Source organism: Martes martes, assembly GCF_963455335.1.
Source record: "Martes martes genome assembly, chromosome: 14".
In the NCBI taxonomy this organism is placed as follows: Eukaryota; Metazoa; Chordata; class Mammalia; order Carnivora; family Mustelidae; genus Martes; species Martes martes.
Genome location: NC_137902.1, coordinates 63028971 through 63056803, shown reverse-complemented (window position 1 = coordinate 63056803; position 27833 = coordinate 63028971). Strand labels below are relative to the sequence as shown.

Below are 27833 nucleotides of genomic sequence, written 5' to 3'. Positions count from 1 at the left end.
ATAAAGAAACTGCATAACAGCAGTAACTGTCTTCCGTGTGATTCTGATTTGTGATGAGCTGCACTGTGTGTTGGGAATCATATTAATATTTTCTTGCATTTTGAGTCAACGACTAACAGTTTCCTGTCATCTTTTGGTAGATGTCAGGCGGTAATATTCTGGACGTGGCAGCCTGACGGTCATGTGTACACTTAGGGAAAACTATCAATCGGGTGGTTTTATTTTAAAGCCCCCAAATTGTTTTTTTTTTACTTAATTTCCTATATACGCCGTTACACTCCCTAATTTCATGAACACACAGTGACTAGTCTTCTGATGTGTGATAATGGTAAATAATATATCTGTTGTATTACTTTCCTAATGTATACCCTAAGTTGTATTGCTATTGTCTTGTGTTTTCCCTAACATTAAAACGTTTCTTTTGTTTGTTTGATTTTTTTTTTTTTTTAGTTATGGAATATACTGTTACTAATAAAAAACTAAACAGGAAACCCCTGGGGGAACAAAAGGATGTGTAGATGGTTAAGCTTGATGTCACACATATAAACAAGAGTATTTATAGCAGAGTTGTTTTCTGTTTAAAATTGATAGTTTATTAATGAATCTGAAGGGAAACTCAATCTCTTAATTCTGTCAAAAGATTTAGAGGGTTTGATCTTACTGAATTCTAAAAAATGTCCATGATATACTTTTTAATAATTGATATCAGAAGAAATTGATTTATAGTGAATATTCAAAGTTCTTAGTGGTTTTTAAATCTAGTTGTTTTTTAGACTCACTGGGGGATTTTTAAAAATAATACTGATTGCTAAGTCCAGCTTCCCCAGATTCTTCATTCAGTGGAATTGAGGCAAGGCTAAGGAATGTGGACTGATAAAAGACTTTCTAGGTGATTCTAATTTTTTTTGGGGGGTAAGGGGACCTCATAAGGGAAACAGCACTACAATTAGTGCTGAGGAAGGGAAAATAATTAACAGATATGATGGGGAGGCTCTCCTCTGGTGAACAAGAAATACCATGTGCTTTCTCTTTCTTTGTTTTTTTAATGTAAAATACCCCTTTAAGGATAGTATTTGGGGCCTTGAAATTCTACTCAGTTGGTATGAACTGTGGGGAATTTGAGACAAATAGCTTTTGTAATTGGAATGCACACTGTGTTGTAATAATGTGGAAAGAGAAACAAAAACTTTCCTTAATGTAATGAGTTTCCATTATCTGCCTGATCTAAGGTTTACAAGTCTACATTGTTAGGATTTATATTGGGGAGATAGGGGGTGTCATTTGCTGTACACATTCCTGTCCCAGCAACTTTCTCTTCAACCTCTTCCTTTCTCTGTCTGCAACATCAAAATATTTGTTGTCTGTACTTTTCTTTCTACACAGTGGTTTTCTTATCTCTCTTTCTCTTGGCCACACTGAAACCACTTCCAATACCACATTGTTAATGGAAGTTCACACACTTATTAGGTTTTTCCTTCTGTAGAACACTTCCAACTCCTCATTGTTCTTACCAAAGAAAGAAGATGAACTCTGAGATTATTTAAGACCCCCCTCTTTTTTTTCTGGTGGAAGTAAGCAAAGAATGGAAAGATCTCACCTTTCTTGTGGCTAAAATAAAACTCCAGTACGTTATGTTTTTAACCAAAGTATTTCATCACGTTAAAACATCAATAACGACAAAATAATTAGGTTGACTCTTAAAGAAGGGATTTTGCCATCTAAAAGCTAATTAAAGAACTCTTGCTCAATGTTTAGGTAGAATAAGTTCCCTTTAATCCCAGTTTGTGTCACTTCCTGTCTCTCTCTGAAGAGTAAAAAAACAAGAATGTTCTCACAAATGTGTGTCTGCCAACAAATTAATACTCCGCAAAGAGAAACTCTGCCCCGAATGGCAGCTTCCAATAACTGCTCTGATTCGAAACACAGCTCTTATTTTTTTTTTTATCTCCTTCCCCTTCAAGGACAATATTTATGGATATCATGTTTGCTTTTTACAAATCTCTGCAGTTTTCGTTTAAGATTCAAAATGACTGGTGACTAAAATGACACATCTAGATAGTGGGAAAACCAATAATCTTCAAAAACACTCCTGAGATGTGTTAGAGGGACTCTGTCCCCTTCCCTCCTCTTTGTCCTTTTCAAAGAAAGAAAGTTCAATATGAAACCAATTCAAATTGTGACTTTACTCGGTGAGATGTTTTACCTTCTCTCAGACAGTTTCATACTGAAGTTTATAGAAAAAGAAAAAAAGAGAGAGAGAGAGAGAGAGAGAGAGAGAGAGAGAAAAGAGCTATGTTAAAATAGGAGGGTTAAGGAATGTATTATTCATAAGCATAACGAACACAGGAACCTGTTTTTCCAGAAGAATCGGGTTGATTAAATCATTCACTACACAAGCTTCTAGTTATTTATTTTTGTCTTTAGAATTACTTAGCTTTTGTAATAAAGTGGACTTGATACCCATATTTGGTATGGCAGTTGGAAATCGTCAAATGAAGAATTATTTCATTTTACAAAATTTTTAGCAACTAAGGAATATAAACACTATCAGTTAAACATAGCAAACTTGCATTTTTTATTCCTTGGGCTATAGTTTGGAAAAAAAATCAAATTATTTTATATAACACTGCTTCTTACAGAGTTCCTTTAAGTGAAGTATGAAAGCTGCAGTGTAAGCTTTATTGGCCTATAAATATGTCATTATAGTTGGACTACATTTATATGCTTTGGATTGTTGTTTAAGCCAAGAAAATATGTCTCTACAGGTTGACTTTTTATTGAAACCCTTTGAGGCATACAATAGAATGTATTTTAGGCCAAGGTTATTAAAACAGCATTTTCATTTTTTTGCAGCAGACTCATTGTCAATTATGCTGCCACAAACTGTCTGTGGATGGGCAGTTATGAATGGTTTCATCTCCAAATGTGTCTCTAGAAAAAGAAAGAAAAGATAGAAGCGTCTGAGCTGAAATTGAGCAAAGAGACCAGAGGATGTGGGTGTGGGTACAGCTGAATTTAATGGTGGGGGTTCCCTTGGTTCAATTTCTGTTTCTAAAGGCCCATCAAATTGAGAAAGTGTGGCTTCCCCCTGTTCCTTCTGCTGCTCGGATTTTATTGTACTTTGGGGAATAAGGCAGCCCGATGGTGTTGAAAGCGCAGTGGGTGGGAGGTCAGGAGAATCTTGGCTCCACCTGTCCTGGCGATCTGTCACTTCCTGGAACAGTCACTGTCTGTTTACGGCTTTAGGTTTCTTGGGTGTAAAAGAGGTGTAATAGCGTGTACCCTGCTTTATCTCAGTTGGTGTTTGAGAAGATCAACCGAGGAATAATTAGTGTCAATGGAAGCATTTATGATACTGAAGTCCTAGTATGATGAGTGTGTTATTATCAGAGGGAGATTTTATAGGATAGGGAGCTATGCAATCTTTTAGTTTATTTGTCCCTTTTGAACTTCCCTAATCACATGGTCTAGTGTTGAGGGCAGGGTTTACTCTCATTATTATCTGCCTCAGTAGAAGACTATTATTAAAATCCTTCTGAACTTTTCATACATACATACATATGTGTGTGTGTGTGAGTGTGTATAGACACACACACATATATACATACTATAAAATGATATTTTCTACATATATTACACATTAAATATAAAATATATCATATGTATGTTTTATATGTTTCTTTACATATAGATATGTATAATTTTATGTTGTATAACTTTTTTCCTCTTGAAAATTTTGTCAAAACATGCTGGGCCACGAGTGGCCAGTCGTGTTAGTGACTTCTCAAGTACTTTTGGTTAGAAATTGACTATATAGTCTTTGGTTGGAAATTCTGGAGGCCTTGTATTTCAAATGGTTATTTCAGATCACTTTTGCATTTGATATGTCAAACTGTTTCCTGGGGTGTGGATGTGGGTAGGATTCTCACTCTGCGTTGAAGAAAACAGTTTAAATGTTTCCAGTAAGAAGCATGCTAAGGTGCTGACAGTTTATCATAATGAAGATTTTTCACCTGATACATCTCATGAACTCACTAAGCTTGAAGACATGCTTATTAGGACAATCCTTTCCTCCCTCCTTCCCTCCCTTCCTTCCTTCCTTCTTACCTTTCTCTTCCTTCCTAGGTGTAAACTTTGTATGTACATCAAACAGTCTTCTGAGCTTATTTGGTGTTTATATTTAAACTTCCCTTGCCCCGTTAGCTATACTACTTCCCTCAAGGTAGAAATTTCTGAAGTTTCTTAGATGATATGTTGTTGAATTATTCTATTCGTGAACACCGTGAGGAATCCCTACAAAAGGGTCTCTTCGCTGAAACGGATCTGGCCTTTATAGAATCCTTGAGTTCAAAATAGAAATCAATTACCTATGGAGCTTATCAAAAATTTGTAAATATATTTTCCAAAGAATTTTCTCACAAGGCCCTCTGACGGTATTTTTGTGTGAACCATGTATTCTTTAAAGAAGCTCATTGTGACTCAGTTAACACTGGAGAAGTATGCTGTCGGAGGGCCAGCATGGCTGTTCCTTCACGAGGTTGCTTCATGCCATCGTAAACTGACAGTCCAAAGGAGTTTGTATGTTCACATTTCCAAGAGTCTGTCTCCAAGACATTCAAGGCTTTAGGACAACTTTTATAAGGATCTGGGAACAGATCAGCAGGTTATTTATTTTCATTTTAAAGTTAAAATTCAGCTTGCCCATGTAATCAAACAGTTGAACATTGTCCTGAAATAATGGTAGAATGCATGTGTAAGAAGTGTCTTGAAAAAATGACAATCCTGTATTTTGTCTGCACTCAGCCATCTCGGCTGTTCCTGCTGGAAAGTAAGTCTGCAAAATCCACGCATGTGTGAGCCAGTCGGCAGCTGCTCATGGATATTGCTGTCTGGATACTCGTCTTGCCATCACTCATGATGGCTCATTCCAAGTTAAGACCCTCTCATTTGGAATTTCTGTTGACTTGTGGATCTTCTAGTGTTTTCTAGAGTAATGAATGCTTTTTAGAATTCCGTATGCTGTTTTCTCTTGAGAGTGGACTGAAGATGGATAGTCAACAGAAGAGAATTTTGTAGAATTGAAGAGTTTATTCTTTTAGAATTGGAGATGTCAGGGCAGAAGTAAGGGGGAGAACGTGAAATTGGAATTTTAGTGTTATTTTTAGTATTCAGGTTACCAGTATTCACCTCTTGACTACAATGCATGAGCAAGGTAAGAAACTCATGCTTTTTTCAAGGTCTTCAGAGAGTTGTCAGGCTGGACGTTGGTAGAGCTGATGCTTGAAATAGTCCTCAAACCTCTCTTTATTTGCCTAAACAATCCCAGTTTTTTCGATTCTTCCCCAGGATGTGGTTTTAAAAATCCCTCACCATCCTAGTTACTCATCTTAGGATCCATTTTGGGTGTTCTTTTTACACCTGCTTACCCATTTATATTTTATGAGCTCATCTGTGCTGAGAAACCTAGACCCAAATGAGGAACGGCTTCCAGTGGAAAAGGGACGACGATACCCATCCCTCCGGCTTGGCAGCCTCCAGGTAGATCATGACACTGACTAAAGTATGACTCCCTTCTTCTCTCCAGCTATATGACCTGGACTTCTAATTCTCAGAAGGAGGAAATATGTTATTTAGCCGCTACTCCCTAATTTCAGTTAGCTGGGTGTTTTGTTTTGTTTGGTCTTTAAACGGTAGTATTAAATGTAGACTATTCTCTAGTGAAAATCGTTGTCGGTGAATAGGACGGGAGTCTCTGGGCCTCAATACCAGTGCCGAGCTTTTCCAGCCTCTGTGTTTCCCGTAGTTGTGTATTATAGCATTTAAGGGAGTACTTGCCTCGGCTGGTTTTTGCCTCATTAAAGGTCCACAGTTGAATACCAGCGTGGTGTCCAGCTTGTTTAACCTGCTCCGATCAAGTAAGATAAAGACCAACAGGTATTCCCTAAGTTATCACGTGTGTTGGTTGAATGCATCGTCCTCCTCCTGGACTCTAGCTGTTCTGGCTTTTTTGTTTGTTTTCGTTTTCTGTTTTTCTGGTATTTTGTCTTTAGTCAGGTACTCTGTGGTCATTTCTATGGTAAAAAAAAAATAAAGGCCATGATGGAGAAAGCCATCAACCCGTAATTTTGTTTCAGCTTCATTAATGAGAAATGTTAATTTCACAATGAACTACCTGTGGTGTCACCAGCTGATGGGAAAGTAACCAAAGATGGAAGAAATTCAGCTGCGGTCTGAGTCCTTTGCTCTATATATGTATGTCACCTTTTGTTGCTGGTGACATACCTGGGCTCCACTGGAAGACGTCTTTGGGCAGCCTTAGCTTCTTGCACGCTCATGACTTTCTGGTATCATAGATAGACGGACGGACTTGGAGCAATAATTCTATTTACCTGCGGTGGAAGGAATGCAACACTGACTCCGTGCCTCAGATGTGCTTGAAAAATGTGGTTTGATTCAACAGCTCCCCTCCCTGCTGGAGATGCATAATGCTTTCCTCCTACGATTGGAACTCTGAAATGTTTGTGTTTGCTCTCCACCTCTCCTCTCTTGAGCCGCTGCATGTTACTGACTGTAGGCCATTATTATAGCTGTTATCACGATGGCATCACCTTGGAACACAAAGCACATACATCCTACATGTGAATTGATGTGACTTTTCCAGAGGGTTTTGTGAGCAGATATTTGATTTGGGCATTTAGGCTTAATTCTCTTTAGTGTTGACGCTGATTCTCCCAAACAGCTCGTTTATCTTTTAGAGTACTTCAGATGTGAGGTTTTATTGCAAAACATTAATTTTCCTAAATGTCAAAGATTCACTCCCCTTCTCTCTTCCAGCATTATGGGTTTAAGTCTATAGCTTGCGCAGGTCACCACAGAGAAAAGCTGAGGTTTGGACTTTTACCCCGTTTTAATAAATATATTTATTTAGGACAGATGGGAATAATGGCGGGTTTTCAAAGCTTTTCTGAAGTGCTTCATGCACAGTAGGGGCTGAGCAAATAGTCCTGCCATTTCGGGGTTTCCTGATTGCCCTGCCCCGTGTGTGTTGGCCATTTGTGGTGAGCGTGCTGGGGTAAAGTGGGGTCTCTTCGTAGTCCCCTGAAATCCCAGAACCGAGCCTTACCTCCGCCTTTCTCCCTTAGGACCTCCCCACCTGCTTTCTAAATTTTTAATAATTTCTAACATTTTTATACTTTGGACCCTTTTAAAATACTGGCTTTCAGCCTATAGCCCTGTCCCCTCCTCGTGCCTTCTGTAACTTCATGCCTATCGGATAAAGTACAAATGTTGTAGGCCAGCATCCAGTGATGACCCCAGGCTCCAGGGCTTTTCTTTTTTATGAAATAACTTTCACTGGTGTTGTTTTTTTTTTTACCAAGGTGCTCCACGATCATATTACAGAATGTGGGCCTTGCCGACAAAAAGCAGGAAAATGTATGTGGCTTCTTTTCCTCCCATGCAGAAGTAACTGCTGTTCGTGCTTTGATAGATGCACGCGCTGATGTATATATAATACGTGCAAAGACCGGAACGCACATGCATGTACTTTCTCCCTAGCAAAATCTCATGTTTACCTCCCCGGTGTACCTCTGCACACATGTTTTGTGACAGTGTCCTCAAATGCTCTCTACACGGTTTTCTTTCTGCCCTCATCATGTTTCATTACAGAGGCGTTTCTATTGTTGGATGTTTCGGTGGCTTCTGTGTCCCAAAAACTCGCTGAAATTCTTGGTGTTCTGCACAGAACTGTGACTATTTCCTTATGTATCTGTCAAGGTGGCACTGCAGGCTCAAAGTGCACACGGAATGTTACCACCGCCTATCTCTCTGCCTTATCTCCTATTCTTTACGTAAACCTGCTTTAGTCTAACTAGTCTGACTGCTTGGTCTCCTTTCTCTTGAACAACGCCGACCTACCCTCCTGTCCCTCGATTCTGCAGTGCCTTTTGCGGGGCTCATGCCTTCATTCATTCTGGAGTTGCACCTTCCAGGACTCTCTCTACCTGCAGAAAATGCTCTCTTTTCTTTAAGACACAGGTTACGCCCTGGAGCCCTTGGCAGCCGGTAGGATTTTCCCTGCTTACAGAGCTCTTATCGTCCTTAGTGTCTCTACACCCACCGAGCGCCTTACTCTGTAAGGAGCAATATAATGCAGTATCTTTTTCTTATGTGTTTGTCTTATCTTCCCCTCAACGGTCTTCGGTCTATCATGTAGGCGCTCTGACTTCAAAGCCATACCTGCTGCGTTGGGTAAACGTGCCACTTTTATGATCAGCCTCGGAAATCTCTGGAGTTCTCTGCTCTGAGTTGAACTGGGACCCCTCATGCCTTCAGTGGTTGCCTTGACTTCCTTCCCAGCTCTTCCTAGGATGACACCCTCTAGCGGAGGGGCTGTCTCATCGGTACCTGGTAGGAGAACATTCCTGGGAAGATGGGGGTGGGGTGGAGTATGTCCTTTTTAACTAGTTTGGCTTAATCTGTAGCCAGTCCTCTATAGACTTATTCCGGAAAACTCATTAGGGGAGATTTTGAACGTACTCGAAGCCAGCCTGTTAGCCTGAGGATTTTTGGTGTTGTCTTAGGGGTTGGTTGTGTGTAGACACTTTACGTATTAATACTGGCACTTATTAATTCACGTCTTCCTCGAGGGAATCTTTTACATGTTTCAGGATTATAGCAGTCACAGAAATGTGCGGGGAAATAAACAAATCCAGACTGGACTTGCTCTGCCTTATCTTTTTTATTATTGGCTTGTTTGTAATCTGTCTTTTTTTAAGGTGACAGGTTATTAAAGAGATGGTTTTAGCATGACATCTAGTATTTCGTATTCTAGGCAATTGCACTGTTTTAATCCTCGCCTCCCTTAAAATGGTTACTTACTAATCATGATGGAGGATATTCTCCACCTTCTAACTACCCATTCTGCTTCTTCGGTTCACAAAGAAAGTATTCTGTTAGGCCCTACAAAAACAATGCTTCATGCCTGGCCTATTCACTCAATAAGAAATAAAACATTGTTTTCACGGCAGTGCTGATAATAAGGCAGATTTCAAAGCATGATGAAACGTATACTTTTCTAGCAGAGAAAAACCTGTAGTTACCTGGCTAATTACCCATCACGTGATGCTTGTGTGTAAATATAGGCTTCTGTACAGGTTTCTTTTTTCTTTTCTCTCTCTCTCTCTCTCTTTTTTTTTTCTTAATTGAGAACACTTATTTAGATGACACTGTCTTTTCTTAATGTTTTCAACCAAAGATTTAGAATGACCAAACAGAAGCTACCATTTTAAGGTGCCTTCTTTTTGACCATTGTACTAAACCTTTGTAGTGTGGACTTTAAAATAAGACAGGCCTGGACTCAAATTTTTCCTCCATCAGCTGTATGACCTTAAAAATCGTAATTCTGCTTTGACCGCTTATTTGTGAAGCAGAGTTAACAATACAATACCTGTCTCACGGGACTGGGGAAGATTAGATTCGAGCAGGTATGAGGAATCACCAAGCACACAGTGGGAGAATTTAGGCAAGAATCGTTTGTTTGTTTGTTTCCTTTCTTCCTTCCTTTAGAAAAGTGAATCCTACAAAGTACTGTTTTCTCCCCCAGAAAGTAAAGTAGACAATTGCCACATAAAAGAATACCAAGATATAGATAGAGTAGTACCTACTTCACTGAGGTTCATTCATAAACATTTGAGTTATGTATTATAAGGCATAGAAGTTGATTCAAGGTTAAATAACTCATGACCTCAGTTTTCTAGGGGTCCAGAAAACCTCGAGGGTTATTTTGAAGTGCTTTCGGTGTGATGTTTTAAAATGTAATTCTTTTTGTCAGAATGTACCTGTGTATTGTCCTGTAAACCATGTAAACCACCTGCTTTGACTTCCTTAGATCATAATTAACAGCCGATTCTTAGTCGGTTAGAAAATTTGATGCCAGAAATTCAAATGTCTGTTGAGCTACCACATGTGAAACATGGGGATTACTGACCTCATCTGATGCTTCTCTGGCTGTGACCTCGCTGTTCTTGTGGTATATTAAGTGTGTATTAGGGAGGTGTCTGGTGTTTGTGTGTTTGTGGAATGGTCCAACCTGGAAATCTGTTTGTCCTGGAGGTGCCTAATTATTCCGCAAGAAACCAAACCATAGTATGAGGGCATGGGTTTCTGTGTTTTCTCTAGGAGGTCATGGGCAAGAATTTTCAATGTACATCAGGACAGCCTGCATTATGCTACAGGAAGAAATATCTCCAGAATCTCAGTGGCTCAGCACAACAAAGACTCATTTTTTTTTTTATCTTTGCACAGTTCGTTGTGGTGTACAGGACCCCTAAAAAACAAATTTTCCCTCTGTGCTGGGTCTACATTGGTGCTTGCTGCTTATAGGAAGGGAAACAGACGTGGAGAGCTGAGTACTAGAGTTTAAATGTTTACACTTGATAGTAACATGAAGGAACACACATCACTTCTACTCACACTTCACTACTCATTCAGATTAATTCCATGGTCATGACTTACTTCAAGGAGGTTAGGGTATATAATCCTACAGCATTCTCTGAAGGAAAAGGAAATTGGATGTTGGGTACACATTTGTAATAGCTCATACATGCCCGTGGGATATTGATCAATTTCATAGAATAATAAAATCTCAGAGTTGATAATTTAGTTACAAGATTCTAGTTATGACATCTTTCCTGTACTTACTGCTTCTTAAATGTCTTCTGCTGAAATCTTGATTAGTTGACCTTTTACTATTTTCTTTCTTTCTTTCTTTCTTTCTTTCTTTTAAGATTTTATTTATTTGACAGAGAGACGGCGAGAGAAGGAACACAAGTAGGGGGAGTGGGAGAGAGAGAAGCAGGCTTCCCGCCAATCAAGGAGCCCAATGCAGGGCTCAAAACTAGGACCCTGGGACCATGACATAAGCCGAAGGCAGACACTTAATGACTGAGCCCCCCAGACAACCTGACCTTTTACTCTTTTCAATAATTGGGAACTCATTACCTTACGAGGCAGTTCTGGTCCGTCTTTGATCCATCTCTGTGTTAGAAATGATTACTGTGGATAACTCAGTTTGAAATGTGTACAGTTTATAGTACAAACTACTGTATTCATGGTGTACTATTGTTACTAATTCTATTCTTAGAACAACAGAGAGCAAATCAAATTTTCCTTTTCCTTGACAGTGTTTCTAATATTTGAAAGAGCTGTCCCCACCCCCACTTTTTCATTCCCCAGCTCAGACACCAACGGCCTCAATCCCACATTCCGTATGTAGCATGGCTTCTCATTCCTCCCCCTTGCTGGTAGTCCTCATCTAAAGGAATCTCAGCTGTCCCTGCCACTCTCACAGTGTAACTATATTTGTCTCTACTTAAAGAAAAGATGGGACTACAACCCCTTAATTTTTTTATAATGTAAAAATTTAAACCATTCAAGTAAAAGTCCTTCTTCGCCTCTTTCCAATTCCACTCCTTCTCTTAGAATTTACACATTACTAACAAACAGTGGTTATTCCTCCAGTTATCTATGTGTGTGCGTGTGTAAATTGTTTTGCTTTAAAAATAAGATCTTACTGTGTACCCTATTTTGCAACTTGCTTTTATCGGCTACTTAAGTAGCTAGAACTGTGTTGCAGAATATGGTAACCACTAACCACCAACAGCTATGGCGCACTTGAACTACGGCTACTGCCAAAGGGAAACTGAGTTTTTAATTTTGATTAATTCCAGTTTAAAATTAAAAACTGAAGCAATTAAGATTTTTTTGTGAAACATAGCTTTATTGCTTTGGTCGGGCTACATATCATCTTGCTGAATGTTTAGCATGCAAATTACATGTACTGTAAGTGTAAAATACACACCAGATTTCCAAAACTCACCATAAAAAAGAATATATATTTCATTAATAATTTTTATATTGGTTACACGTTGAAATAATGTTTTTGATATGGTGGGTTAAATAAAATGTTATTGCAATTGATTTTACATTTTCCTTTACATTTTTTTATGACTGCTAGAAAATTTTAAATTATGTGGCTCACATTCTGTTTATATTGGACAGTGCTGATCTAGAGAGATTTGAATAGCTGTGATGGTTAGCCAAACTTTTTATTTTGGAGTACAATCGCTGTTGTATGCACTGAGTGCTTCAGAAGTCTAGGGCATTGTATTTGCTGTGGAAGGAAGATAAAGGTGGAAGAAACCCAGGCTCAGGAACTCATAGTGTGGTCGGGCGGACAGACATAGCTAGGTTGTGACATGGGGGTTAGTCAGCGCACAGATGAAGGTATAAGTGATGTGCCCTGGAAGTTACAGAAGTTTCCATGGGTACGTGTCTTGCAATGTGAGCAAACTTGCAAATGCTTAGAGGGCAGGGATTATGATTGTTGAATAAGTGAGGCGATTCCCATCCCATGTGATTTCTCTGTTCTACGAGGATATTACTAGAAATAAAGAATCTCGTGGTCAACTCTGGCTTAGATCTTCTTTCTGAATGGCCTACTCATCTCACTAGGAACTTGGATTTTGTTCAAATTTGGCTTTCCAGATAGAATTCCTGTGTTTGATGTTAAATGCTGACCTTTCATTGTCTCTGATAAAAAACATTGGGTTCCTATCAAGCTTGTCTTGTTAACAGAAGAAATATGTGTATTATATATTCCTCGTTGAAATTCCTAATATTTTGTCAAAGCTTTAGCACTTCTACTCAGAAAGTATTCTGAGATGTTGAAGGGAAGATAATTAAGCTGAAGGCTCTTTCTTGATTTATTTGGATTTATAGAGTTCCATTCATTTCAAAACTAGGAAGACTTTTTATGCTTACCATGCATTCTCTGGTGATAAAAGGATATCAGTTGAAACTCAAAATATTAAGGCTTTATCCTCTTATTGGTTGTCCTTGATTCATCAAAGCAATATTTTCGTGTGATATTCCTTGCTTATATTACCCACAAGCGAAGAAAAAAGTTGGCAATTTTAGATTGCAAATGATAGAACTTTTCAGTGAAAATGTCAACTTTCTGCCTGGTTACATCATTCATAGCTGCAAATGGGGCTAGTGTGGTTAATCAAATCAATTCATATGAAACAATTTCTCCTGAAGGCAATGGGAGTGGTAGATGTCACAGAATCAGAGAATTTACCCTGGGCAGAGCTTTCTCGCTGAATAAAACTTCTGTTGAATCTGTTCTGGAAGTAAAGATACGGATGGTATAAATCCAGACTACAGATAGCGGGTTCAAGGATTGGCAGACAGTGGACTGATACTCCTCCGCCTTCTCCCAGCCCCCAAGATCCTATAACTTAGGCTGTAAGTCAAGTGCCTGAATGTTTGGCTGAGGGCTTACGAGTCACGGGTACTTCATTCAGGACCAATGGGTACATGTTAGTGAGGATGCCTACCCGCCCCCACCACCAACGCCAAATCTTCATCCAGAATTCTGTACGTAAATACACATTTTCTTTGGGGGACGATTCAGAGCATTAATCTGATTCTGAAAGGAGCCTGTGATGATAAAAAGGATATGAAGTGCTTTTTTCATACCTGATTATCATTTACCCCTCTCCCCAAAAAACACCCCTCAGCCACTTCTGCCAAATTTGATGTGCTACACTTTCCTGTTAGCCCATACACATGTGAGATGGAGGAAAGGTAGTCGAGTTCTATTGGCCTGATGGTGCTTAAGCCTTGCGGGGGTGCCATAGATGACTTTGAGAATCTGAAAAACACTGTGGGTTCCCTGACCAGAAAACATTTACATCCACCAAATTGGAAAGACATCGGAGGACATTCGTGGATGCTGTCCTGAAATTGCTTTTTGAACTCTTGGGTCAACACTGATGGTTGAGTCCCTTTAAAGAGCACAAAATTGTCATACTAGGAAGAACAATGAGGGTGACGTGGGTCCAGCCACAACATTGGTGGGATTCCACTTTCCGATATGGGGATTTCTGGTTCTCAAACATGTGTGGCTCTCTCATCTTGTATATTTTTCTTCTATATTTTCAAATTATAAATTTTGACAGCTGGGTTAGGCCAGAGGCCATTCTTATTTTCTACTGTCTGGGTAATTTGAATCGGCTGTGTAGACATTCTATCTTTATTAGTTACTTCCTCTATAGGGTGCTGTAAAAAGGCTTGCAATGGTGGGAAACCCTCTGTGAACTCCTTTTGATGAAATAGAGTGCCCTTTTGTAATGTAAATACATTTCCTATGTATTTCCTATGGCTTAATTTTTAGATATCAGATTTTCATAAAATTAGGCCTAAGGATTCCTTTGAAAGCCTTTTTGTCAAATCGACCCAGTGGCCACTTCTAACAGCAATTTGTTTATTACGTGAATCAATCTCATGCTCAGTATTCTTAATATTTATAAAATAATGACTTTTTGTCTTTTACTTAGGGAGCTCTGCCTGTTTGCTTATGGCTCTAAAGTTGGTCTCTTTCCTGGGAGTATGAGTTGAAGCCCAAAATGAGAAACCTTTTCTTTTTTATTCTGATCAAGATCCTACCTGCCATTTACACGACTTTACAGTCTAGTAAAGACTACACTACTTCCACGGGAGGGAGAGCGTCTCTCCCCCAGCACAACTTTTAATCTAAGAGACTATGTGGCATGCAGTAGATGCTCAAAACCTACACTGGGTAAATGGATGGATGACTAGGCTTTAATTCTTATATCTGGAGGCAGCATGATACAACGGTAGAAGTCTTGCAGACCTGAACTTGAACCCTGGATCCTCAAGTAAAAAAACCTACAATTATTCCTACCTCTCAAGGATATTGTAGGATTTAATAAATTCAGTATTATTACTGACTTTACATCATTTACTTTATTACGTTTTATTACTTTCAGTATTATTACTGAATTTACATCATTTACATATTACATTCATATTATTACTGAATTACATTGTCTTAAGACCCTGAAATACTGAATTACTGAATTACTGAAATTCAGTATTTCAGGGTCTTAAGACAATGTCTGGCACAAAAAGTATTTGATAAATGGTAGCATTATTAAAGTCTCAGCCTTTAAATTAAGATATCCTGGACTTCGGTTATTTATAAACCAACATCACAATTTTTGTCAGAACAACTAACTCCCTATTTTATGATTTGCTTAATATTTTTCTTTAAGTTAACTGCCTTTTTTTTTTTTATGTAACTCAATTTAATAGAAAATTTTATTTCACTACTATAATTGGAAAACCTGTATCACTTGCTAGAAGTAACAGTGGAGATAAATACATAATTCTTAAAATTAAAAAAAAACCTGTTTATCTGTGTACCACCTAAGATTGACTTGGGTACCACTAGTGTATACCACACTTAAGTCATTTCCTTTGAGGCTTTTCTCTTGGGCAAAAGCCCAGCCTAGCTTATTGATAGCAAAGAGACCTGCTCGGGCTGTGGCAAGCCTCATGTCAACAGCAGGCTAGCAAGGCTTGGAACCAGTTACACTGAATTAATCTATAGGCTCAGAAGTGTAACTGCCACACAGATGTGAGGTCTGAAAATAACCCTCCACGCACCTACCCTTGCTGTGTGTCTGTTAAAGTGTTAATTGAGCACCAATAGGTGAGATGCTGTAGGAACAGTTAGGATAAAGATGAGATGCCCAGGGGCGCCTGGGTGGCTCAGTGGGTTAAGCCTCTGCCTTCGGCTCAGGTCGTGATCCCAGGGTCCTGGGATTGAGCCCCAGCATCCACTCAGTGGGGAGCCTGCTTCCCTCTCTCTGCCTGCCTCTCTGCCTACTTGTGATCTCTCTGTCAAATAAATAAACAAAATCTTTAAAAAAAAAAAAACAAAAAGGATGAGATGCCCGGACTTTTGAGATGCCCGGACTCTTGTGCATGGTTGAATACTCAGCCCAGGATTGGGCTTGCAGACTTAAGAATCTCAACTCTGGGCAGTTTCGGAACAGGGGCACGAAAGCACACCTTCGGAACAGACACACGAAGAACAAAGGTGAGGGCTCACATCTGTGTTGTGTTGCATAATTGATAAAGGCTGAGAAAGTGCCATTGGGGAGCGGCTCCTTGTCCTTACTACCCTCCTCGTCCTTCAGACAGGGGCAGCACGTTTCAGGAGCCTTGTTAATGACTGTGTGGGCACGTCGGAAGTCAGAACATCGCATATGGTTCGAGAGATGGGTCTGGATGTGCTTCCCAGACAGTTTGATTCCAACCATGTCTTCAAGACCATCCTCAATTTGACGGCTCTCTACCCTGTTAGGCTGTGAAAGAAAAAGGTAGTTCAGCCGAGCGTTGTGCCGTTGGCTAGAAACACCACAGTTCTGAATACAAATATTACCAACAGTAAATGAATCATTAAAGGAAGAGTAGCATAAAATGCCTGACAAATGAACTCCTGAAGTTTGGGCTAGAATAAATTTTACCATCCGTGAGCAGTACCTTAATTCGTCAACCAAAATATTAGTTGTCCATTTAAGTCGCCAAAAAACATTTATAGTCTTAGAGTAAATGACTGGTAATTAGGACTTACAAGCTATAAATACATAGCAGGGATTTGGTGATATCATAATAAACCACGAGAGAAGCTAGAGTGGTTTCTAATGTTAGTAGAACCTTGAGAAATATTTAGATTCATGTTCTCAGCGCTACAGTTTTTTTTTTTTTTAATTGGGAGGCGGGGTTTTATAAAAAAATATGCAACTCTTTTCTGTCAGAGGCAGTGGGAATATAGACTGTCAAGAGGAGGTTAGGTCCTTGTACACCACTTGAATCTTTTAATGAACAATATATACTTAAAGAAAAATAAAATTATTCCCCCCTGTTCCTCTCCCCCTCACTTCAGATCCCTTTCCTTTGAATGAGTTTTGTATAAATGAAAAAAGACAACAATGGAAAGTTCCTGGGCCTCTCAATTCCTCGTCCCCAGTTTGGCTGGTTTATCCCCTGTTTCAGACTGTAGGAGTAAAGCATTCATCATTCCAGCTCTGGACTTTGTTTCCCTCTCTTTTTCCCTGCCGGTCGGTCTGGAGACATGACAGCCCTGCTGACCCACACCTGCGTCCTGGCTTCACTCACAGTGCAGGATGGCGGCCCGTCGGTGGGAGGGCCAGAGCTAGGCCACATCCAGAGATGCAGTCTGGTGACATCAGTGTGGCATCTCAGTGAAGGATCCAGCCCAAGAGCAGGGGTACAGGCCAATGTCACTGCCCCACAGGACCAGCCCCGCAGAGCATCGTGTATTTGAGCAAGAAGCAAGAGCGTTCTTTGTGAAGCCTGTTAGTCCCACAGAAAGTTCCATGGAAATGCAGGCCGAGTGGTGTTGAGGAGTGTGGAGAGTCGCTTGATCGATGATGGCTACACTCTTCATTTCTGTAGCCCATTTCAGGAGATTTCGGGCATCCTGGACTAGGCATTGCTGTGTGCACTCCCTACAACTGTATCTAGCACCTGCAAGGCACTGAGGAAGAAATGTCCTGTGCGGCCAACACACCTACTCCAATGTCACTGGCGACAGTTGCTCAACGGAGCTCACAGACAGGGACAGACGTGCCTGGTGTGAAACAGTGCTGGGATCTGCCACAGAGTAATTTTATTTTTGCACATGTCTGTGGTCCTCCGATCCCTTATAGATTTGCGCCTTTCTTGATTTTGAAGCCTGGAATCAAATCCAGAGTCCCGCTTACCAGAGAGTCAGAGTCAGGGGTGAAGATCAGCACGTGAAGAGCTCCGAGGCACATGGCAGGCCCCCTGTCAGCAATGAGGGCCCTCCCCTCCAGGGTGGCCGGGGTTAACCCACAGTGCCTGCACGGAGGGGGTATCCCGTAGGAGGATCCAGGGATGCAGGGGAGGAGGCAGGGAGCATGGAAGAGAGGGGCAGGGGGCATCGGCTCTCTACATACCAGCAAGGAAGTCCTCCGGCCTTGTAAACTGGCGAGGCCATCATGGTGCCCACCAGCCAGTCTGGGAGGCCCTCCCTAGGGCACTGGTTCAGTGTGTTAACGTGGGGGCAAGAACCTGCCTGGATTCTGTTTGTAGCTTACTGAAAGCCCACCCTACAATGCTTAACTGAATAGTGCTCTTCAAAATGCACCAACTAAAAATAGTTTCATCTGCAGTGTGAACATAGTTTCGTATTTATACTAGCATCTGGCCTAAGGAATTGAAGACTCCATTCTTTAAATAGCTCCACTCCGGCTCTTGAATACTCTGAGAAGAAAATCTATCCCAGTCAAACACCTTGTTTACATAGTCCTGTTTAAATGCAAACAAGCTCCCTTTTTAAAATGCTGAAGAATATTAATTTGGGAGTGATGGTGCTTTGGGGTAATCATTTGCGGGGGGTGGAGGGGAAGAGGGGCTGACTGAAGAAGGAATTTAAAAATTTGTCCATTTAGTAAAAAATGTCTGAGACCTCTACTGTGTTAAAATTTTTGTATTTTCCTAATTAGATTGGCAAACATGTAAATACTATGTGTGAATTTGGGGTGCCTGTTTTACTGTCATATGTGAAGCCAGCTAGCATGAAGGTCTTAGGAAGAAAAATTTATGCTGCTGCTAATGCCCAACAATAATAGAAATATAAGCCTAGATATACTTTAACTTTTTCTACCAGCAAATGCTCTGGGGCCGGAAATCATTTGCCAGCAGGCAATGAATGTACTTTTGTTAGTCTTAGGGGGATACTAATGGTTAGTCCCCATGAAGAAAAATGTGAAAATAACACACTAAAAGTAAACATTACGAATGGATGGCTAATGATTAGCTGTTATAGTCCAAAGGGGCAGGGTATTTTTTTTTATAGTTTTATGACCCTTGCCCAGCCTTTATTGAAAGAACATTGTATATTCAGAGTTACATATTTCAAACTTCTACCTCTTTTGAACATCTCCTTAAAGATCATAGCACATACTCTCTGCCTTCATTTGTATGTTGTTGTAGGGGGAGGAGGATTTTAAATGAATACTGGTCTTAACATTATGTGAAGGAAAAGGAACAGGCAGTTATTTTTAAAAATTCAGTTCGCGAAGCCACAGAGTGGGATATAATAATAAGTCTTCCCCCGTTCTGAAAATTAAGTAAGGGCAGTAGGATTGCTCTGTTAGGTAGACGGATTTGTACACGATTGCCACAGTGTCCAGATAGAGCCCTGTCCCAAGTGAAGAGCTTTTGTGTACGTAGGCCTACTCAGAGAAATAAAAATGTTAACAGGTTGCATTTTTTTTTTCCTTATTGAAAAAAAAAATGGCTGTTTTTGAGTCCCTGGGGGTTCTAGTTTTACAACTTAGATTAACTACTTTAGTAAATAAAAGAATGTCGGTAGAATATTGCCCACTAAAATGTTAACATGTGGGTATTTGGAGAGTAGGAACATAAAAGCAACTTTTCAGTCATTGCTGTTGAAATTAGATTTGAGGCCATGGGTTGTTCTTCGCGGTCTAGGAAAGTAAATGCTCCGGCTGAATGAAAACTAGGTATATTCTTTTCTGAGAAACACTGAAATGTCATAATTTAGGTACCACTTTCAATTCTCACCAGCGGAACTTTTCTAGATAAAAATCCAATCTAATTCTAAATTATCCTTTAAATTTTTTTTTTCCTTTTACAAATGTAATATGTTTTTTACTGCAAAAAGTAAAGGTATGCAAAAAGAAAAAATAAAAATCATTCATAGTTCCAGGACCCAGAGGGTACTACCACTTTCCCAAGAAGCTGTATCACCCCCAGGTTCCCAGCTGGGAACCTGCCCTAGTCTGAAACCTTAAGGATTGTAAAGAACCTCAACAATTCCATCTAATCTCACAGTAATCCTTCCGTTGATCTTCCAGGAATGCTGACTTTACTTACCTTATACAATCATGGATTTTTTTTTTTTATGTGCTCTGAATTTTAGAAAGTGTTTTGTTTTTATATTGGACAAAATAGTATGTCCCACCACATTTTTCCATTGGGACTGGTTTCCTTAAGAAACCCACAAAAGAGAGTATACATTCTTTTCCCATCAAAAAGTCCTTTAGATATTTTAAGGGCAATTGTCATATTGCTTTCAAGAGCTCCTAAACTTTACTGGTTCCTCTGATATCTTCTGATTTCTAGGTTAAACATCCCTGGTGCTTTCAACCTAGAATAATTCCTTATACTCCTGTTGATGTGCTTCGGTTAATCAGTGCTGATTTAAAAATAGCATCTGCAGACTATGTTGTCCAACCAATGTGGTGTAAAACAAGACCATTAGGTTATTTATTCTGGACCTATATTTCCATGAATTCTGACCAATGTTTTATTGTTTCTAACTAGCGCTATTTTCTTTTGACTCCTATGGAAATGATGTTTAGCTAAGAAAAGTGGGTCTTTTTCATCTGAAATGTTAAGAAGGGCCATCACCGTCCTGTTCTTACACGATATATTTTTCCTTTTTTGAAACTAGGTGTAAGACTGCATTCTCCCTTATTACACTTAGCATTATTTGATGTCAGCCAATTTTTAGCCCTTTAAGAGCCGAATATATATCTGGATCATATCTTAGGATCTCATGTATTTGGATCATACCTTCCCACTGCAAGTTTGAGAATTGCATCTGCAAGTCTGAGAATTCTTCTGTATCGTTACTCAAGTCGTTGACTAAAACAAGCAACCAGCAAATAAACACAAGCCATTCTTCTTGTTCGGATATGACCACATTCCTACTTGAATTTCTGTCTGAGGTATAACTTCCTACTTTGACTCCAAGTATCTTACAGGAAAAAGCTTGTCTTACTAGTCAATATTTGGATCTTCGAGAGCTCCTAGTTCGGAGTCAACTTTTGATAGATCTCTTGGCCATTAGTGAGTTATACATCTACCTCACCTTACCTTCAGCCAACACCACAGTTCTTTGTCCATGAACAAAGGGAAAATTAAATGGTATGAAACCACACAATGGCCCTTGGTAGAGATAGTTCACACGGTGTCATGTGTCCGAACACGAAAGAGTCCCTTTTTTTTCATCCATATGTTTTCTTATAGAATGACAAACAGAGCTGGTCAGTGGATCAAGGCTCTTCTTTCAGCTGGATGATGTATTGTATAAACAAACTGCCCAAACATTTAACTCTCGACCTTCCAGTGATGCTGATTTTATTTACCTTAAACAATCACGGATTTTTTTTTTTAATGTGCTCTGAATTTTAGAAAGTGCTTTGTTTTTATATAGGACAAAATAGTATGTCCCACCACATTTTATTTTTGCTAGACTGTAGACCCAGCTTCCACAGATACTTTTCTGGCCGGTGAATGTTAATATCTTTGTTAATATATGTGTCGTTTACAACAGAAGAGCGATACTGGCACTTTAGTTTGACAAACTGTTGGAAGGATAGCTCACTATAATAAAAGGAGCAGCCCACGCCCATGAAGCAGTTCCTGTAACCCTCTGGTTGGGATATGTTTGTTGTGTTCATGCAGATAACCATCTGTTTGTACATTCTTATACTGACTTACTCATTCATCGGTTTAGTCATTAAACACTTAAGGGTCTTTTGTGCTCAGGCTCTGTTAGAGTTTAGCTTTCCGGGAAGATTCTTGAAAATATTAATTGTTTGATTGTATTGCATAAAAGATATTTAATTTAGGTTAGCATTTGTGAGTATATAAATATACATAATCTAATAATGTTCAATAATATTAATCACCATTATAAATTTAAAACAGTAAGCCAGTATACACACACAAATATTTATATTATGTAAATGTATATGTGTGTATATATAAAGATATATATGTATTGGAACCTATCGTTTCACCATACCTTACTTAACACTATTATGAATGATGTGCTCTAGCATTTTCTTTTCTGTTACATTCTATTTCATTTTTTTTTAAATGATGGTTGCAACTCACCTACTAAGTTTTGTAATCCTACTAATAGGCTGCAAGCCTCCGTTTAAATGACAATGACCCAGAAGTAATCATTTTGCACAATGTCTTCTTTCTGGTTAAGAACTATTTCCAAACTGAACTGCTTATGGATCTGAATTTGGTCAGCTGTTACCTAGGTTCTCCCGTCCCTTTAACAATCCCTGCAGAACTCGTGTTTCTTTTCCAAAGTCTAGAAAGGAACTCTTCTAAGGTATCCTACTTCGAAGGCACCATTACCAGTATAGTTCTCTGTTCTTACTGATGATCTAATATGCAATATTGTCATAAGTAATTAAGCTGCCCATGTCTGAAGTAAAAAGAAAACCCTACATCATTGTCTGCTGTGACAAAGTGCCCTTGATTTTTCAAACCATGTGGGTCAGTTTGCTGTTCTTCCATATATAGTATGTCTAGAGGATCCATCTTTTAGGCATTGTCTGAATCAGTGTGTGACTCCTTGGTGGAGAAAAAGCAATAATTTCCTGCTTCTTCGCCTTGGACCTAAGAGAAACTGCTTTCAACATCCCAAAGACAAAGAAAAGCTTCTATTTATAGGCTTCATGTGGTTTCTAAAGTTTTAACCAAAGTGAATAGAACAATAATAAATTGCTTTCACATTTCTGCCCATAGAATTGTTTATTTAGCATTTTCTGTAAAACAAGAGACCTTCCATCCTCATGAAAAGACTGTATTTTGATTGCCTGGGAGATTTGAAATGATTTCTAATCTTGCCACAACTGTCTTCTGCTGTATAAATGAAATGTTTCATTTTCAAAGAGACTGTCAGGGTATTCTGAAGACAGTTGCTTCCCTACTCTGCAACAGCACCCCCCCCACCACCACCAAATAAAGTGCTTTGCTTTGGATTTTTTAAGAGAACAATGGCATTATTTCATATGTTGGAAGATATGATTTTTAGCGGGTCCTAAAATGCTCATTTTCTACCAGTTTTTTGTTGTTGTTTCATGACATTGCTCCTTAGATTCTTTTTTTTTTTTTTTTTTTTTTGGATTCATTAATTACCAAGAGTTGCCAGTTTTGTGGGGTCATCAAACGGGACCATAGTCCTTTGGACACGGAGCAAGAATTGAACCTAAAATATCATATGTGTGCAGACCACTATCTCTTTTTTTTTAAGTATGGGGGTTGGTGGTCTGAACAATAAGTATCCACAACAAAACTCCCTTCCTTTGTTGAAATAAACAGGCCTTTTCTTGATAACTAGACAAACCGTATCGAGGGACTGCCATTTTATCAGGGTATTGAAGAGGACTGAGATGAGCTTATCAATCAGCCTTCCTGACCTTAGGGTTTAGCATTTTGAAATTATTTATATTCTCATATGCCCTTGCTGACCTCTAGACCTGCCCTGAGTGTGAAAGAGGCTCAGTGGGGTTTTTTTGTTTGTTTTGGGGGTTTTTTGGAGGCTCAGTTCTTTAATGGCACTTGACTCAACCAATTTTCTCTCCAGAATCATCATGTTCTGTTGTCTCACAATCAGAATAAATTGACATTTTCAATTTACTAAGTGCTTTAATTTTGTTTAGAAATAGCCCATAAGACTATTCTTTTGGATTTTTTTTTTTTTTTTGGCCCTAAAGTTCTTGATTTCCATGCTAAATTACCTAACTGATAAAGTTAATAAGGAGAGTTTTTCATAATTACACTTAAAGAACTGGAAAAAGCCAAGTTTAAAGCATATACTGTAATGCCATTACCAGAAGAATGACTAACATCCAAGCAGAGAAAAATAGTTAGCCAGCCCACTAATTACCTTAATATATATAATCAGGTCTACAAGCTGTACTTAATATCTTCTGCCTCGATTAGCCATATTGAAATACTTGAAACCCTGACTTAGAATATGAAATTCAGTCATACTTATAAATGGTGATAGCTTTTATTTACTTAGAGTCAACAGTTGATGAAAAAGCTCTTACTTAAATAAATTGGCTTGGAGAACAAGGATACAAACAGAAACATAATTCATTCGTTTTATAATTGTTCCTTTCTGCTGCGGACATTAGCCTTTGGCATCTGGTCTTTAACCATAATCTATGGCTAGATATAGCCAGGGCATTGGAAGCATGAGAAGGTGAATTCAAATTGGATAACGGTTGAGAATTCCAGTTAAAACAAGTTAACTGGAATCTAAAACACACTGTAATATGGACAAAGGAATTGTTATTATAGATTAAATGTATGTCGAAGATATAGAAGGATTATTGTGTCTGTTTCAGATGTAATTTCATGCCTGAGAATTTACATTGAAGGGAAAATGGTCTGGATCCCATTAGCGTAAGGCCCTGTTTTGCTGTCAGTTTAATTAAATGGAAACCGCTGGCAAGAGTTGCTCAGGAGGTTGATAGAAGCAATACTATTTTGTGTGTTGGAACAGGAAACTGTTAGGTCTTCCAGTTTGAAAAGGATACAAGAATGAAACCTGTGATTCATTTTTGTTTACAAACTCCCCTCCTAGTTTACAATGACCTAAGTGATAAATTAGCTACAATAAGTTATACATAGTGTGCAGGACAATGGCTTGATCCCAAGATATGAAATGCTAATCTCTGATGAAGAAGGTAGAACTAATTTTAATGTGACTTTCCCCTAAACAATGCATTCTTCAACAAAAGTAATTGTTTCCTTTGGTTTATTTTTCTGTAAATAGATTGAGCTGAGAAGGGGGGGAGGAGTCTTTGGTTTGCTTTTAAATGTGTGTGTGTGTGTGTAACAAAAGAAAGAGAAGAAAAACAAAACAAAAGAAGAAAGGGGGGAAAGAGTAAAAGAGAGACCCTGGAACAGTGATTTATCTGTTAAGTGTGTTTGGCATCCTGCCTTTTGGCTGGAATTTTTGAGAGAAACATATTTGGTTTACTTTAATGGGCAAAAGCTCTGAACCTCATTTGTAGAAAAAAAAAGAGCATGTTTTCTTTTCCCTTTTTCAGTTCAGTTTATTATATCTTGACATTCTGTCTTGTAATTGAAGAGTAATTCTGAATTTAGAGCTGGAGAAGAAGAAAATTCAAGTGGGCCCTCCTCCCCCTCTCCCTCCTTTCCCTCCTCCTCCTGTATTCCCCCCTTCCTCTCCTCCCCCCTCTCTCCCCCTCTTCCTCCTTACATTTCAGAGAAAAGGACTAGCTGATCCCAAAGTTTTATCTCTTTTCACAGCCACCCTTAGAACTGGCACCAAAAATGATTAATTTCACCGAGACTGTGTAACTGTCTTTGTAGCTTGGGCTGTGCTGGGGGTTGTTGACATGTCGTGTCTATTCTAATAATATGAAATCAGTATGTGTTATTAGAAGGAAATTTTCAATCTCAGTTAAAAAAAGATAATCAGGGAACATATTCTGTATAATACTGTCATGGTGGATTCACGACATTATGCATTTAGCAAAACTCTCATACAATACACGGAACGAACCCTAATGTAAACTATGGATGTGATTAATAATAATGTATCAATATATTGGTTCATCAGTTTTAACAAATGTACCACACTAATGCAAGATGTTTTAAAAATATATTCGGCAGGAAAATACTAGCAGCAAAAAAGAAGAAAGGGTATATAAGTAGTATGCAAATCAAAATCCAGGTTTTTCCCCTTATATTAGTATTGTGTTTTATCACTATTATTAACCAAATGTATTTATTGGATTATAATTCCCTTAGTAAATATGTTGAGTGGATATTATCAATGTTACAAAAACTTAAGTCAGGTATACTATTTCAAAAAGGTTAGTTCCATCCAACATTGGAAAATTCGTATGGGGTCATTTTCTCTCTGTGTGTCCATATTTATTTTATTCATCTCTTTTTTTTTTATTTTTTTTTTATTTTTATTTTTTTTTGACAGACAGAGATCACAAGCAGGCAGAGAGGCAGGCAGAGAGAGAGGAGGAAGCAGGCTGCCTGGGGAGCAGAGAGCCTGATGCGGGGCTCGATCCCAGGACCCTAGGATCATGACCTGAGCCGAAGGCAGAGGCTTTAACCCTCTGAGCCACCCAGGCGCCCCTTATTCATCTCTTTTAATTGTGCTTCTTTTCTTACAATAAAAGTATTGTGTGCTAGGGGTGCCTGGGTGGCTCAGTCAGTTAAATGTCTGACTCTTGATCTCTGCTCTGGTCTTCATCTCAGGGTCATGAGTTCAAGCCCTGTGTTAAGCTCCATGCAGGGCATGGGGCTTGCTTAAAAAAAAAAAGAAAGAAAGTAATAGATGCTTATCATATTAAGGTAATATAAAGAAATAGAAAAAAAAAACTAATCACCCATAATACCACCTTCTGAAATAACTACTGGTTGTATTTACTGTTGCTAATTCTAGTCTTTTTTTTCTCTGCCTATATGTGAGCTTTCATTTTTTTAAATTTATACTGTATCTTCAGTTTCATATCTCTTATTTAATGTGGTCTTTTATACACAAAAGATATTCATCAACAGTATCATTTTTAGTAATGGATTCCACTGTATTCCATTATACGGAAGTACCATAATTTGTCTGTCTCTTCTCCTATTGTTGGACTTTGGGTTTTTTTTTCCCTAGCTTTTGACTATTATAAACAGTGCTTTCGTGAACATCCTTGACGTTATATCATTCTTTGTATCCTTGATTATTTCCTCAGGATAAACTCCTAGAAGTGGAGCTTGTGAGGTCAAAGGTTGAAGTAGAATTCAGAGGCTTTTGCTAGGTGTTGGTTCAATTGTAAAAAACATCTTTAGTAGAATCAGGATATCATGTACACTGAAAAGCCCTCAATGAAGCCAATGTAAAATGAAAAACATGTTATCAAGTTTCAAGAGAAGTTGGGCAAATTTAGATATAGCCCATCTTGGGCAGATTTGTACTTGTGTGTAGAACATGTTTCTGTAGCCAGAATTCTATCTCTAGTTTTTGCATTGTGATTGGGAAAGATATCCCAACTCTAAGAGTGTCCCTAACCATTCCCTTCCCTACCTGCCAGAATGTCCCACAATGTCCCTTTGAGGGCTTATATTTGCACTGAGCTTTCTAGTGAAGGAGACACACCTCCCTGCCTTTTAGAATGTTCTAGCTCCATGTCCTGTCTGTGTGTGGGGGTGTGTGTGTGGCATGTATGTGGTATGTGTATGTGTGGGGTGTGTGTGATCTGTTTGTGTGTATGGGGAGGAAGCCTTCATCTCCACTCTCCCTGTGCTCTCCTAATCACAGGTGACTATAGGGGATTCACGTTTAAGAACTAGCCAGTGACAGGCTGGGACATCTTTGAAAGGGTTAAGCTGAAAGACTGTTGCAGCCAATGAGCGTTTATCCTGATGATGATGTCACAATGGTGATATCAGAGGCTCCAGGGAATTGATTATGAAATTACTCAGAACTGGAAACATTCATTCCACTCTTAGTAGCTTTTTTGAGTGTGACAAAACCAGGATAAATTGAAGTTTTAATAAACCAGGGCTATGTGTGTTCCAGGTACATGAAGATCATTATTCTGAGTACAGTTAAATTAATACACAGGCACACACACACACACACACACACATACACACACACCAGATGCTAGTGTGAAAAGGGGGAGGGAGAAGCTTTTAATCTTTGTTATTGATTTTCTGTGTGTACAGTTTTATCTAAAGAGTATAGTTTACCAGCTATTGTGGGGTCGGGCTTTCAGGCCAATAAAAAGCTTTGGTCCTTAGAAGATAAAATGAGATATTCAGGCAGCTAGTTTCTTTTAATTTCTTTTCTTTTCCACTTCATGACAGTATTTCAAATAATTAGGTTGATTTATGATTACAGATAGTTTTAAGATGTAGGACGCTTTAACAATGCAGTGCCAGTTTATTGTATCTGGCTTTATCCAATTATAAAATTGAGTTTAGTCATGTAATGATTCTCTAACTAAAATACCAATCACAGTGCATGGACTTTTCCAATGTATATACTGCGAGGCTATTTTAAGCTTCTCTCTTCAAGGCGCCCTCAC

General features: G+C 38.9%; 1 protein-coding gene across 1 annotated transcript in view; it reads left to right on the top strand.

The window, feature by feature from the left end:
• The window catches only part of ARID5B (AT-rich interaction domain 5B), a 174676-nt gene that overhangs the window by 31605 nt on the left and 115238 nt on the right, over positions 1 to 27833 (top strand). The gene's annotated exons all lie outside the window — the stretch shown is intronic.